Source organism: Mustela erminea, chromosome 14, assembly GCF_009829155.1.
Source record: "Mustela erminea isolate mMusErm1 chromosome 14, mMusErm1.Pri, whole genome shotgun sequence".
NCBI lineage: Eukaryota > Metazoa > Chordata > Mammalia > Carnivora > Mustelidae > Mustela > Mustela erminea.
The window spans coordinates 24,786,334-24,797,870 of record NC_045627.1 but is presented as its reverse complement, the minus strand read 5'-3'; the positions used below and the strand labels follow the sequence as shown (position 1 = coordinate 24,797,870).

Below are 11,537 nucleotides of genomic sequence, written 5' to 3'. Positions count from 1 at the left end.
AGTAACAGAAGAAGCAGGTCTGAGAAAGATTCCACCCTTTCCCTGCCTACTTGTAGGACTGTATTACAACGTATAGCTCTCTTCTCCCATTCCACAGGAGAAGAATTTACCCCCTTGGGACAATTCCAATCTTATGTAGTCAGAAGAAGGACTGATGGGGCCTTTGCCCTCCCTGTCTTATCTTTGTTTTGTCACTGTCTACAGCACAGAGAGGATTGGAGACAGCCACTGACTGTGTAAGATTGTGTTACATAAGCATAACTGAATTCCATTTTATTTCCAAGGTCATATTAAAATTAGCTTACTAGTATTAGCCCTTTTCCCTACTCTCCCTGAAGGGGTTCCTTCACCCTTCCAGAAAGGCTACTTTGGAAAGATTTCTTGAATATTGTGCTGCCTGAGTTGGTCTTCTAATTTTCTAATCTTTGTTCTACCAGTTTTCCAAGCCTGCCTTTGGCTCTATATTTTGGGTGACTTGCTCACATTTATCTTTCCACCCTTCAATTCATTGTTTCACTTATGTTTTAATCATTCAATTCCAAGAACTCCTTTTATAACCAAAGTGTACTTTTAAACTGATCAGTTTCTATAAAAAGAAAAATTTTAGGAACTCCTAGTTGGAGATTCTGGGTCCTAGATATTTATAACATATCATTAATAATTTTCCATTTTGATGTTTCTTTTGGCCTTGTGAAAGAGAGTTTCCATGTCATGGGAAAAAGTAATAGGGCAGGAGTTCAGGAGTGTTCAGGAGTAATAGGACAACATATCTTCAATTTACTCTGAAATGGTGCCCTAAAAGGGGGGGAGTTCTTTTTTTGCTGTCCTTAAAATTTGCAGTAAATTTGAAATTATTTCAAAGAAAAACCACACAGCAAAATGTTTTCACCTCCTAGCAAATAATGGTTTAAAAGAAACAAAGATCTGAAGTAAAAATTTGATTTTTGTGGGTATTGTGCTCTAAGAATTAAATTGCTGTAGAGTAGAAGGAGAGAATGGACTCCTACTAGAACTTGTTAGAAATTATAGATTCTCATGCATGTGTTCATTTCATGGTTTGTTTAAAAAAAAAAGTAGAGAAGATAGGGGTAAATATAATATAGTCAGTTGGTTATAAAAGTTGGAATTAGTTACCTCTTATTTGATGAAGGGGTCCAGATTTTCTATTTGCAAATGTATGGGAAGCCTCAGCCTACAATAGCTCTTAGCAAAGAGTAGACACAAATAAATGTTTGTTGAATAAATGAATATCATATGCAAAGTCCCTACCACTGTATTCTCGCTCCCTTAATTATTAAATAATGATAGATGCTACTCTTACCTTTTTGAAAAGACAAAGAGAATGTACATATATTATGGGCTATTATTCAGGGATTAAAAAATAAAAAATAAATCTTGCCATTTCCAAGAACATGAATGAAACTGGAGGGAATTATACAAGGTGAAATAAGCCAGACAGAGAAAGTTAGACACTATGTAGTATTACTTATATATGGAATCTAAAAAAAATTTAGTGTACTCAGTGAGTACACAGGGAATAGAATGGTGATTGACAGAGCCTGGGGTTGAGAAAAATAAAGAGAAATTGGTTCAAGGGTACAAAGTTGTAAGATGAATAAATTTGGGGAGTCTAATGTACAGCATGGTGACTATAGTTAATAATGCTGTATTCTATATGTGCAATCTGCTAAGAGAGTAGAGGTTAATTATTCTCTTCACACATGATGGTAGTTACGTGACATGATAGATGTGGTAATGAGCTTGATTTTGGTAATCAGTTCACAATGTATAGATATATCAAACCACAGTGTACATCTTAAATATATAAAATTTTGTCAGTTGTGCATTAAAAAGGTGGGGGGGGGAGACGATGTTAAAATATCCAAACTTTTAAGAAGTATGCTGTATAATGAAGGTCTCATTTGGATTAACAAAATTGATTTATTACATTAAGACATTTGGTTTTCTTGTTTTTTGGGGGGGAGCTTTTTAAGTTTTTATTTGAATTCTAGTTAGTTAACATACAGTGTTAAATTAGTTTCAGGTGACCAATATCATGATTCAGCACTTCCATAAATCACCCTGTGCTCATCTCTACAAGTGCACTCCTTCATCCCCATCACCTGTTTAATCCATCTCCCACCCACCTCTCCTATGGTGACCATCAGTATGTTCTCTAGAGTTAAGAGTCTCATTTTTGGATTGGATATGTATTGCATCTCTCTCTCTTTTTTCCCTCTGCTAGATTGTTTTGTTTCTTAAATTCCACATATGCATGAAATCATATGGTATTTTTCTTTCTCTGACTTATTTTACCTTAACATTACATTCTCTAGCTCCATCCATGCCATTACAAATGGTAAGATTTCATTTTTTTCATAGCTGAATAATATTCCATTATATAACCACATCTTTATCCAGTGATCTATCAATGGACACTTGGGCTACTTCAATATTTTGTCTATTATAAATAATTCTACTATAAATGTAGTACATGTATCTCTTTGAATTATTTTTGTATTTTTTTTTTAGTAAATACCTAATAGTGTGATTACTAGATTGTATGGTATTTCTATTTTTAACTCTTTAGGGAACCTCCATGCTATTTTCCAGAGTGGTTGCACCAGTTTGCATTCCCTCCAACAGTACACAAGTGTTCCCCATTCTCCACATCCTCATCAATACCTACTGTTTCTTGTGTTGGTAATTTTAGCTGTTCTGACTGGTGTGAGCTGATACCTCATTGTGGTTTTGATTTGTATTTTCCTGACAGTGAGTGATGTTGAGTATCATTTCATGTGTCTGTTGACCATTGGTTTGTCTTTTTTGGAAAAATATCTATTCATGTATTCTGTCCATTTTTTAAAATTATATTCATATTTGGGTGTTGAGGGTTGTAAGTTCTTTATATATTTTGGATAGGAACCATTTATCAGGTATGCCATTTGCAAATATCTTCTCCCATTCTGTAGGCTTTCTGATTGTTTTGCCAGTAACTTCCTTCACTGTGCAGAAGCTTTTTATTTTAATATAACTCCAATAGTTTATTTTTGTTTTTATTTCCCTTGCCTCAGGAGACATATCTAGAAAGAAGTTACTACCAAAAAAACCAAAACAAAACAAAATGAAAGAAGGAAGTTTCTGTAGCCAACATCAAAGAAGTTACTGCCTGTGTTCTCTTCTAGGATTTTTATGGCTGCAGGTCTCACATTTAGGTCTTTAATCCATTTTTATTTTATTTTTGTATGTGGTGTAAGAAAGTGGTCCACTTTCATTCGTTTGCATGTTGCAGTCAATTTTCCTAACAACATTTGTTGAAAGACTGTCTTTTTCCCATTGGATATTCTTTCTGCGTTATTGAAGATTAATTCACCAAATAATAGTGGGTTCATTTCTGGGTTTTCTGTTCTGTTCTGTTGATGTGTGTGTCTGTTTTTGTGCCAGTACCACACTGTTCTGACTATTCCAGCTTTGTAATATAACTTGAAATCCAAAATTGTGATGCTGCCAGCTTTTTCTCTTTCAGTGTTGCTTTGGCTATTCAGAGTCTTCTGTGGTCCCATACAAATTTTAGTATTGTTCTAGCTCTTTGAAAAATGCTGTTGGTATTCTTACCTCATTCCTGAACTTAGGGGACAATTTCTGTTTTTTCCCATTGAGTACAAAGTAAACTATAGGTTTTTCATACAAGGCCTTTATTATGTTGAGCTATGTTCCCTCTAAACCTACTTCTTTGAGAATTTTTATCATGAATGAATGTTGTACTTTGTTGAATGCTTTCTCTGCATCTATTGAAATGATCGTGTAGTTCTTATCCTTTCTTTTGTTGATCACTGATTGATTTGGAATGTTGATGCACCCTTGCAACTTGGGAATATTTTCCACTTGATGATGGTGAATGATTTTTTTTTTACTGTATTGTTGGTCTCAGTTTGCTAGTATTTTATTGAGGATTTCTACTTCTTTGTTCGTCAGAGAAGTTGGTGTGTAGTTCTTTGTTTTTAGTGGTATCTTTGATTTTTGTATCAGGGTAATGCTGGCCTCAGAATGAGTTTGGAGGTTTTCCTCCATTTTCCACTTTTTGGGATACTTTGAGAAAAATAGGTATTAATTCTTCTCTAAATGTTTGTTAGAATTCTCCTGTGAAGCCAGCTGTTCCTGGACTACTGTTTGTTGGGAGTTTTCTGATTACTGATTCAGTTTTTCTGGTGATTATCAGTCTGTTCAAGTTTTCTATTTCTTCCTGTTTCAGTGTTGGTAGTTTATATGTTTCTAGGAATTTAACCATTTCTTCCAGGTTGTCCAATTTGTTGGCATATAGCTTTTCATAATATTCTCTTAACATTGGCTGTACTTCTGTGGTGTTGATTATTATTGGTCCTCTCTCATTTATGATTTCATTTAGTTGGGTTCTTTCTTTTATTCCTCCTTGATAACAAGTCTGGTGAGAGGTTTATCAATTTTGTATATATTTTTTAAAGAGCCAGGTCCTGGTTTCATTGATCTGTTCTATTGTTTTAGTTTCTAGATCATTTATTTTTGCTTTAATCTTTATTATTTCTCTCCTTCTGGTATGATACTGTGTTTGTTCTTTTTCTTACTCCTTTAGGTATAAGGTTAGCTTGCTTATTTGAGATTTTTCTTACTTCTTTATGTAGGCCTGTATTGCTGTTTACTTCCCTCTTATATGCCTTTGCACCCAGCTGTTTTGAACCATCATGTTTTCATTTTCATTTGTTTCTTTGTACTCTAATTTTTTCTTTTATTTCCTGGTTGACCCATTTATTTTTTAGTATCATGTTGTTTAACATGCACCTTTCCAGATTTTTTTTATTGTAATTGACTTCAAATTTCATAGTATGATGTCAGTTTTGAATTTGTTGAGATTTGCTTTGTTGGCTAATATGTGATCTATTTTGGACAGTATTTCATGTGCACTTGAAAACAATGTGTATGCTGCAGTTTTACATTGTAGGAATGTTCTGAATATATCTGTTAAAACCATCTGGTCCAGCATGTCCTTTAAAGCCACTGTTTCCTTGTGATTTTCTTCTTTAATGTGCTGTCAATGTAATCAGGATATTAAAGTCCCCAATTATTATTGTATTACTATTGATTAGTTCCTTTATGTTTGTTATTTAACAATTTTATGTATTTGGGTGCTCCCATGTTGGATGGATAAACATTTACAGTTATATTTTCCTGTTGGATTATCCCCTTTATGATTATGTAGTCCCTTTCCTTGTCTCTTTCTGTAGTCTTTGTTTCAAAGTCTACCTTGTCCAATAAATGCATTACTACTCTGGCTTTCTTTTGTCATCCATTTGCATGATAGATGTTTCTCTATCCCTTCACTTTCAATCTATGGGTATCTTTAGGTCTAAAATGAGTCTCTTGTAGGCAGCATATTAGGTGGGTCTTTTTTTTTTTATCCATTTCTGACACCCTGTGTCTTTTGATGGGAGCATCTAGTCCATTTACTTCAAAATAATTATTTATAGATATGAACTTTTTCTCATGTTATTACTTATCTTACAGTTGTTTCTGAAATTTTCTCTGATCTTTTCTGTGTTGCTGATTTTCTTTAGTAATATATTTGGATTTCTTTCTCTTTATTCTTTGCATGTTTATTCTTGCTTTTGATTTGTGGATACCATTAGGTTTATATAACCTCTTTTGCATATAGCAATCTATGTTAAATTGATGGTCCCTTAAGTTTGAGCCCATTCTTTTCTCTTCTCCCCATGGTTAGGAATATATTATTATATTTTATATCCTTTTCCTTGGGAGCTCCTTCACTGACTGTTTACAGAAATATTCATGCTTACTGGTTTTGTGTTTCCTGCCTTTACACTGCTGATTTTGGTCTTTCTTTTCCTTTCAAAGTGTCCCCTTCAATATCTCTTACAGGGCTGGTTTAGTGGTCATGAAGCCCTTTAGTTTTTGTCCATTTGTGAAACTCTTTATATCTTCTTCTATTCTGAATGGTAGCTTTGTTGGATAGAATATTCTTGTCTGCAGATTTTTCCCATCCTGCATGTAGAATATATCATGCCACTCCCTTCTGTTTTGCCAAATTTCTGTTAAGAAATTCCAGCAAGGCTTATGAGTTTTCCCTTGTAAGTTATTGACTTATTTTCCCTTGCTGCTTTTAAGATTTTTTTCTTTATCATTATATTTTGCAGACTTAATTACAATATGTCTTGGTGTGAGCCTGCATTTGTTAATTTTAATAGGATTTCTCTGTGCCTCCTGAATCTGGATATCTGTTTCTTTCCCCAGATTAGGGAAGTTTTCAGTTATTATTTCTTCAAATAAATGCTCTGACCTCTTTTTTCTCTTTTTCTTCCGGGACTCTTATAATATGACCTATATTATGTTTGACAGAGTCACTGAGTTTCCTACATGTAATCTTATTTTGCATAGTTCTTTACGGTCTTTTGTTCAGCCTGGTTGCTTGCCATTAATCTGTCTTCTAGATCACTAATTTATTTTTCTGCTCTTTTAGCCTCCTCTTCATTTTATGAAGTGTGTTTTTTATTTTGTCTATTGAGCCCTTTATCTGTGCTATACTATTCCTTATCTCTGTTTAAGGATCTTACTCATGTCTTCTACTCTTTTCTCAAATCCAGTAGGTATCTTTATGATCATTGCTTTAAATTCTCTATCTATCAGGAATATTATTTACATCTGTTTCACTTAGATTTGTGGGTATAGCCTTGTCCTGTTTTTTCATTTGGGATAAAGTTCTCTGTCTTCTCATTTGTCTGAATGTATGAGTTTCTCTCTCTGTGTTAGGAAAGTCAGCTATGTCTCCTGTTCTTGAGGGTAATGACCTTATGTGTAACATTCTCTGTTCTCCAGGACCTAGTTATTCTGTGAGTGTCTAAAGTTTGCTGCATATGCTCTACTGGTTTGTCTTGGCCACTTTATCCTTCAGGCCTGTTGTCTCCAAAGGCTTTCATTGCCTATTGTGGGCAGTACTTGGTCCCTGGACTGAATGAGGCACGTTTTAACTGGATGTGCTCTGGTCTGTTTGTGAAATGATATCTGTCTCCACCACCACCAGAACAGAGGCTCTGTGAAGCTCCCTCATTGGCATATAGGGTCTGAGCATGGTTTGGGCTAGTCTTCTGGGGAGGGGGCCTGGGACTGAGGCAAACAGACTGTAAGGCGTGGTGTCACTGAGCATGGAAGGGGTGTGGTGTTGGTGTGAGCAAGTTAGGTAGTGAGTGTTAACTCTGCACTGGTTCCCCCAGGTGGCTCTGTGTTTATGCTGAAGGGTAAGAAAGGAAAAGGGTGCTTGTCAGTTCCTTTGTTCCTAGAGAGGTCAATCCATGAATGCTGCCCCTATGGGACATGCTCTGAGATGAGCAACTAACCTCCCCATTGTGTGCCCTCGGTGCTCTTCAGATCACTATTTCCTCACTGTTTATCCACAGGCTGCTTGCCCTGTCTTTTCTCTAAGAGCAGTACAGTGTCCTCTGAGATTTCTCAGAACCAGTGGCACTGAGCTCTAATTCTCCAGGCTTTAATCCCCTTTCATGTTCCAGGCCAATTACTATGGGGATTTCTTTTCCCCATGCACTCCCTTGTATGCTAGTCTGTCCCTTGAGCTATTCTCCATAACCACAGCTCCCTCCCCACCAAAGCAGCCCATATCTCTCCCAAACCCTGTCTCTGCATTTCCTACTTTTTTCATTGTGCCTCTTCCCTACCTTTAGTTGTGGAGTAGGCTAGTCTTTAGATCAATTTTGGAGTATTTAGAATGAGTTGATAGTTATCTAGTATCTAGTTAGTATGCATGGGACAGGTGAGCCTAAGGGTCCTTCCACTCTACTGCCATATTCCAACCCCACCTACATTAAGATATTTGAATCTCAGTTATTAAAATTAATTGATTTATGGAATAAAGTAGGAAGTAACTCAACTACAAGCCTGTATCTGGCAATGAACTTTGCATGCGTGTGTGCGTGTGTGTGTGTGTGTGTGTGTGTGTGCATGTACATGCACATGCACATGCACGTGCATACAAATACTATAGACTTAACTACCAAGGAGGAGACAGAGCCTGAGCTTGAGCAGAAGTGTTAGAAGCACTTAGAAGTCCCCTTATTCTGGCTATTTATTCAACTTGTGGAGATGACTAAACCATTTAACAATTTTAAATGTTCTTTATTGCCATCGTGCACCTAGAACCCCACCTCATCAATATTCTTTATATCAACAGATGACCAAAAGGGAATTTGAATCATTTTATTAGGATTTGAATAAAATAAGACCACTGATAACAAGATGCCCTAATGCTCCAGAAAATTGCCATGTACCTCATATTTTATTCTTCTTTCTTTTGAATGTTTAATCTGGAGATTATTGATACACAAAAGTTTGTAACTCTCACACACTGTTGTTGACAATATCCTCTTGGTACTTACTGGCATGATAATCAGTAACAATGGACTTGATATTGCTGAGCTCTGTCAGCATCAGAAATCCTGAGATGAATTTCCACTCATAACACTGACGTGTCCTACTGAGTGCACAGTAATGGGAGACACATCTGAAGCTGGTCCCATGGGGTTAGATTTCAACTGCCATCATTTTGATTTCCTCCTTTTTAAATTATCATTAATTTATTCATTTGTTCACCCTTTCTATAATATCTCCAGTGCTAGAGAGAGCCTGTAAAGATTAATAAACCATGATTTTATTTTCCATTTTTTCACCTGAACTAAATTAGTTTGAATATTTCTGCTAGGTAATTTACACTGACAGTTGACTTTACTTATTTTACTTGGACAGATTGTGCAAAAGCTTTTTTGAACATGATTGGGTTATGGTTGATCACAGTTTCAAAGATAGAATCATCCTTCTAGATTGTTTAGAACTACAGAGAATTATAGGTTTGAGAAATGATGTCTACTTAAGAAAGTTTGTCCTGGTATCATGTGATACACTTTATTAAGCCATTTTGGTTTTAGTATAAACTATTCATTTAAATGAAATCATATCTAAACTTCTTAAACTTTCAGTTCTACATATGAAAATTAGCAAATCTCATACTGTCTGCTCAATGTTTGTTTGTTTGAACCCATACAAATTAAGAAAAACATGTAAATCCACAATCTGTAGTATAATGGGCAGGAGTCCAGCTATTGTGAGTTATTTTCTCCTTTGATGACACTTTATTGTATGTAATTTTTAACTATACTTTAATGTGTCTTTTTTCATTTCATACTGATACAAAATGAAAAAATTGAAATCCATATGGATTTTGTCCATAAGGAAAAGTGATAATTAAATTTTTTTTAAATCCCTCAATTTTGCAGAGGCAGTTTTTCAGAGTAAAGTGGTTTGCTTGCTCATTGTTTTCCATAAATGATATATATACATAATTTTACATTTGACCCCTAATTATTATCTAACTTCTTATATGAAAAAACCAGTTTTCTTGATTCCCATTTTTCAATCTTTATAAAGACATTTGCTGTTTATAAAATAAAAAAAAAGCATTGCTTAAATGGAGGAAATGCTGCCTGTTCATTCAGAAAGTCTAAAGGGACAGAGAAGCTCATATCACTTTTCCAGGCTATCTCCCAGAGTCTAATTTCACAAGCCATCAACACTTTGAAAGGGGAGATTAATTTGAATGTCTCTCATATTCTAGAAAGTGGGATGAAGTATTGGTAAATATTGTCAAGTTGCCTCAGAAAGGATAGATGGGTGAAAGATGGATCCATATTGTTGTTAAAAAGGAGGAGTCTATCCAGCAAAAGAAGAATTTTCTTCTTTCAATATTTATAAAAATTTCAGTGTTTTCCTAGCTGTCTTTAGGGAATTACTAAGATAAATTTTATAAATAATGTGGTTGTACAGAGAGAGTTTTCATAAAGTCAGGAATAAATTAGAATATGTACAAAATGTGGAATGAGATGCATGTTAGAAAGCTGAGCTGTAGAAGGGTACATAATTGTGGAATTGGCATCAGTGATGCTAAAGCACAGAAGGGAATGCCCTTGAGTATCTTTTCTAAGACCATAAACTAGACTCTTACATGTATCCTTCAAATAAAAATAACCACTTGATGCTAGTGGTAATTATTGACTAGACGATAAAGACAAAATATAATGTCAGGTTTAATTTTGCTGAGTGTGTATACAATGAAAGCTTTATTGCAATAGGCTGGCTAATTTGGTGTTCCATTCTACATAAACACCCTTGAAAAAATTGTTTGGAACAAAAGGCCAGTTGGTGCCTCTCCTCTAAGATAACAAAAATGATAAAGACCCATAGAGAAGTATCTCCCAGTTATCTGTGAAGTTAAAGTTAGTGGGGAAGATTTCACCATAGTACAAATGTTTTGGGGTTCTTTTGGCTGCTCCAGCATGCCAAGCCTTTTTCTGACTACAGGAGCCATCCATTCACTTTCCTTTATCTGCATTGCTCTTCCTCACCTCTGAGTTATCTGGACCTTCTCACTGCTCAGGTTCCTGGTTAATAGTCAACTTCAGGGAATAGCCCATGCATTTTACTACTCTCATACCTCTATGTTTGTTTGTTTTTTTCAAAATAGTTATAATATTTTCTTTAACTCTTCGTTTGGGTATACTAATACACAAATTGAAATATAAACTCAGCAAATGCTGAGGTCTGGTCATTCTTGTTTCTCTTGGATGTGCATTGCCTGTAGCAGTACCTTGTACATAAGATGCTGAAAAAAACCAATCCACTTGTTAAAGGATTGTTGAAGTAATCCAAATAAAGGGCAACATTATGGGCAAGATAAGATAGAAAATTGTGGCTGTAGATTGGATAAAGTGACTAAAAGAGACAATCTGGGCAATATTTAGAATACACAAAAATGATAAAAATTTTAGAACCCAAGATATAATAGTTGTTATCCTCCCTAATAATAATCACAAATTTTCAAATTAGTTCTTAATTCCTTTGAAAAAATACTGTATCATTTTAACTTTATTGAAATATAGATATACTTTGAAACAACTCAGTCTGAACCATTTTCCATAAACACAAAGCTACAATTTTTTATAGAAAGCAAATTATGTGAAATCAGGACTATGTCCATAGAACTCTTTTTCCTCCTTCTTTTTAATTTCTAGCCTGTATCCCAATGTCTGGAACATAATACATTACTTAATCAGCAGAGTACTGGAAAGGAATTATTTCGCTAGGTAGAACCATAGTGGCAGACTTCATGCTCTAAATGCTTCAGATGCTGTTCATCATAATACTGTCCAAACAAACTGACCAATTCCCCAATAGTTTAGTAATACATAAATTGTAAGTCTTGTTCTAGCAATTTAAGTATAAATCACTTTTATTTTATTTTTTTAGATTTTTAAATTATTTATTTATTTGACAGGCAGAGATCACAAGTAGACAAGAGAGGAAGGGAAGCAGGCTCCCTGCTGAGCAGAGAGCCTGATGCGGGGCTCAATCCTAGGACCCTGGGATCATGACCTGAGCTGAAGGCAGAAGCTTTAACCCACTGAGCTACCCAGGCACCCATAAATCAC

General features: G+C 35.1%; 1 long non-coding RNA gene across 1 annotated transcript; it reads right to left on the bottom strand.

Moving 5' to 3' along the window:
- Positions 1–5,569: 5,569 nt before the first annotated feature.
- LOC116573520 lies at positions 5,570–11,102 on the bottom strand. The gene is made up of 3 exons (XR_004278859.1): positions 11,092–11,102; positions 5,804–5,871; positions 5,570–5,582 (listed from the first exon to the last, which is right to left on the bottom strand). It is a non-coding gene; the product is annotated as an uncharacterized LOC116573520 (long non-coding RNA).
- Between the last annotated feature and the right edge of the window lie 435 nt (positions 11,103–11,537).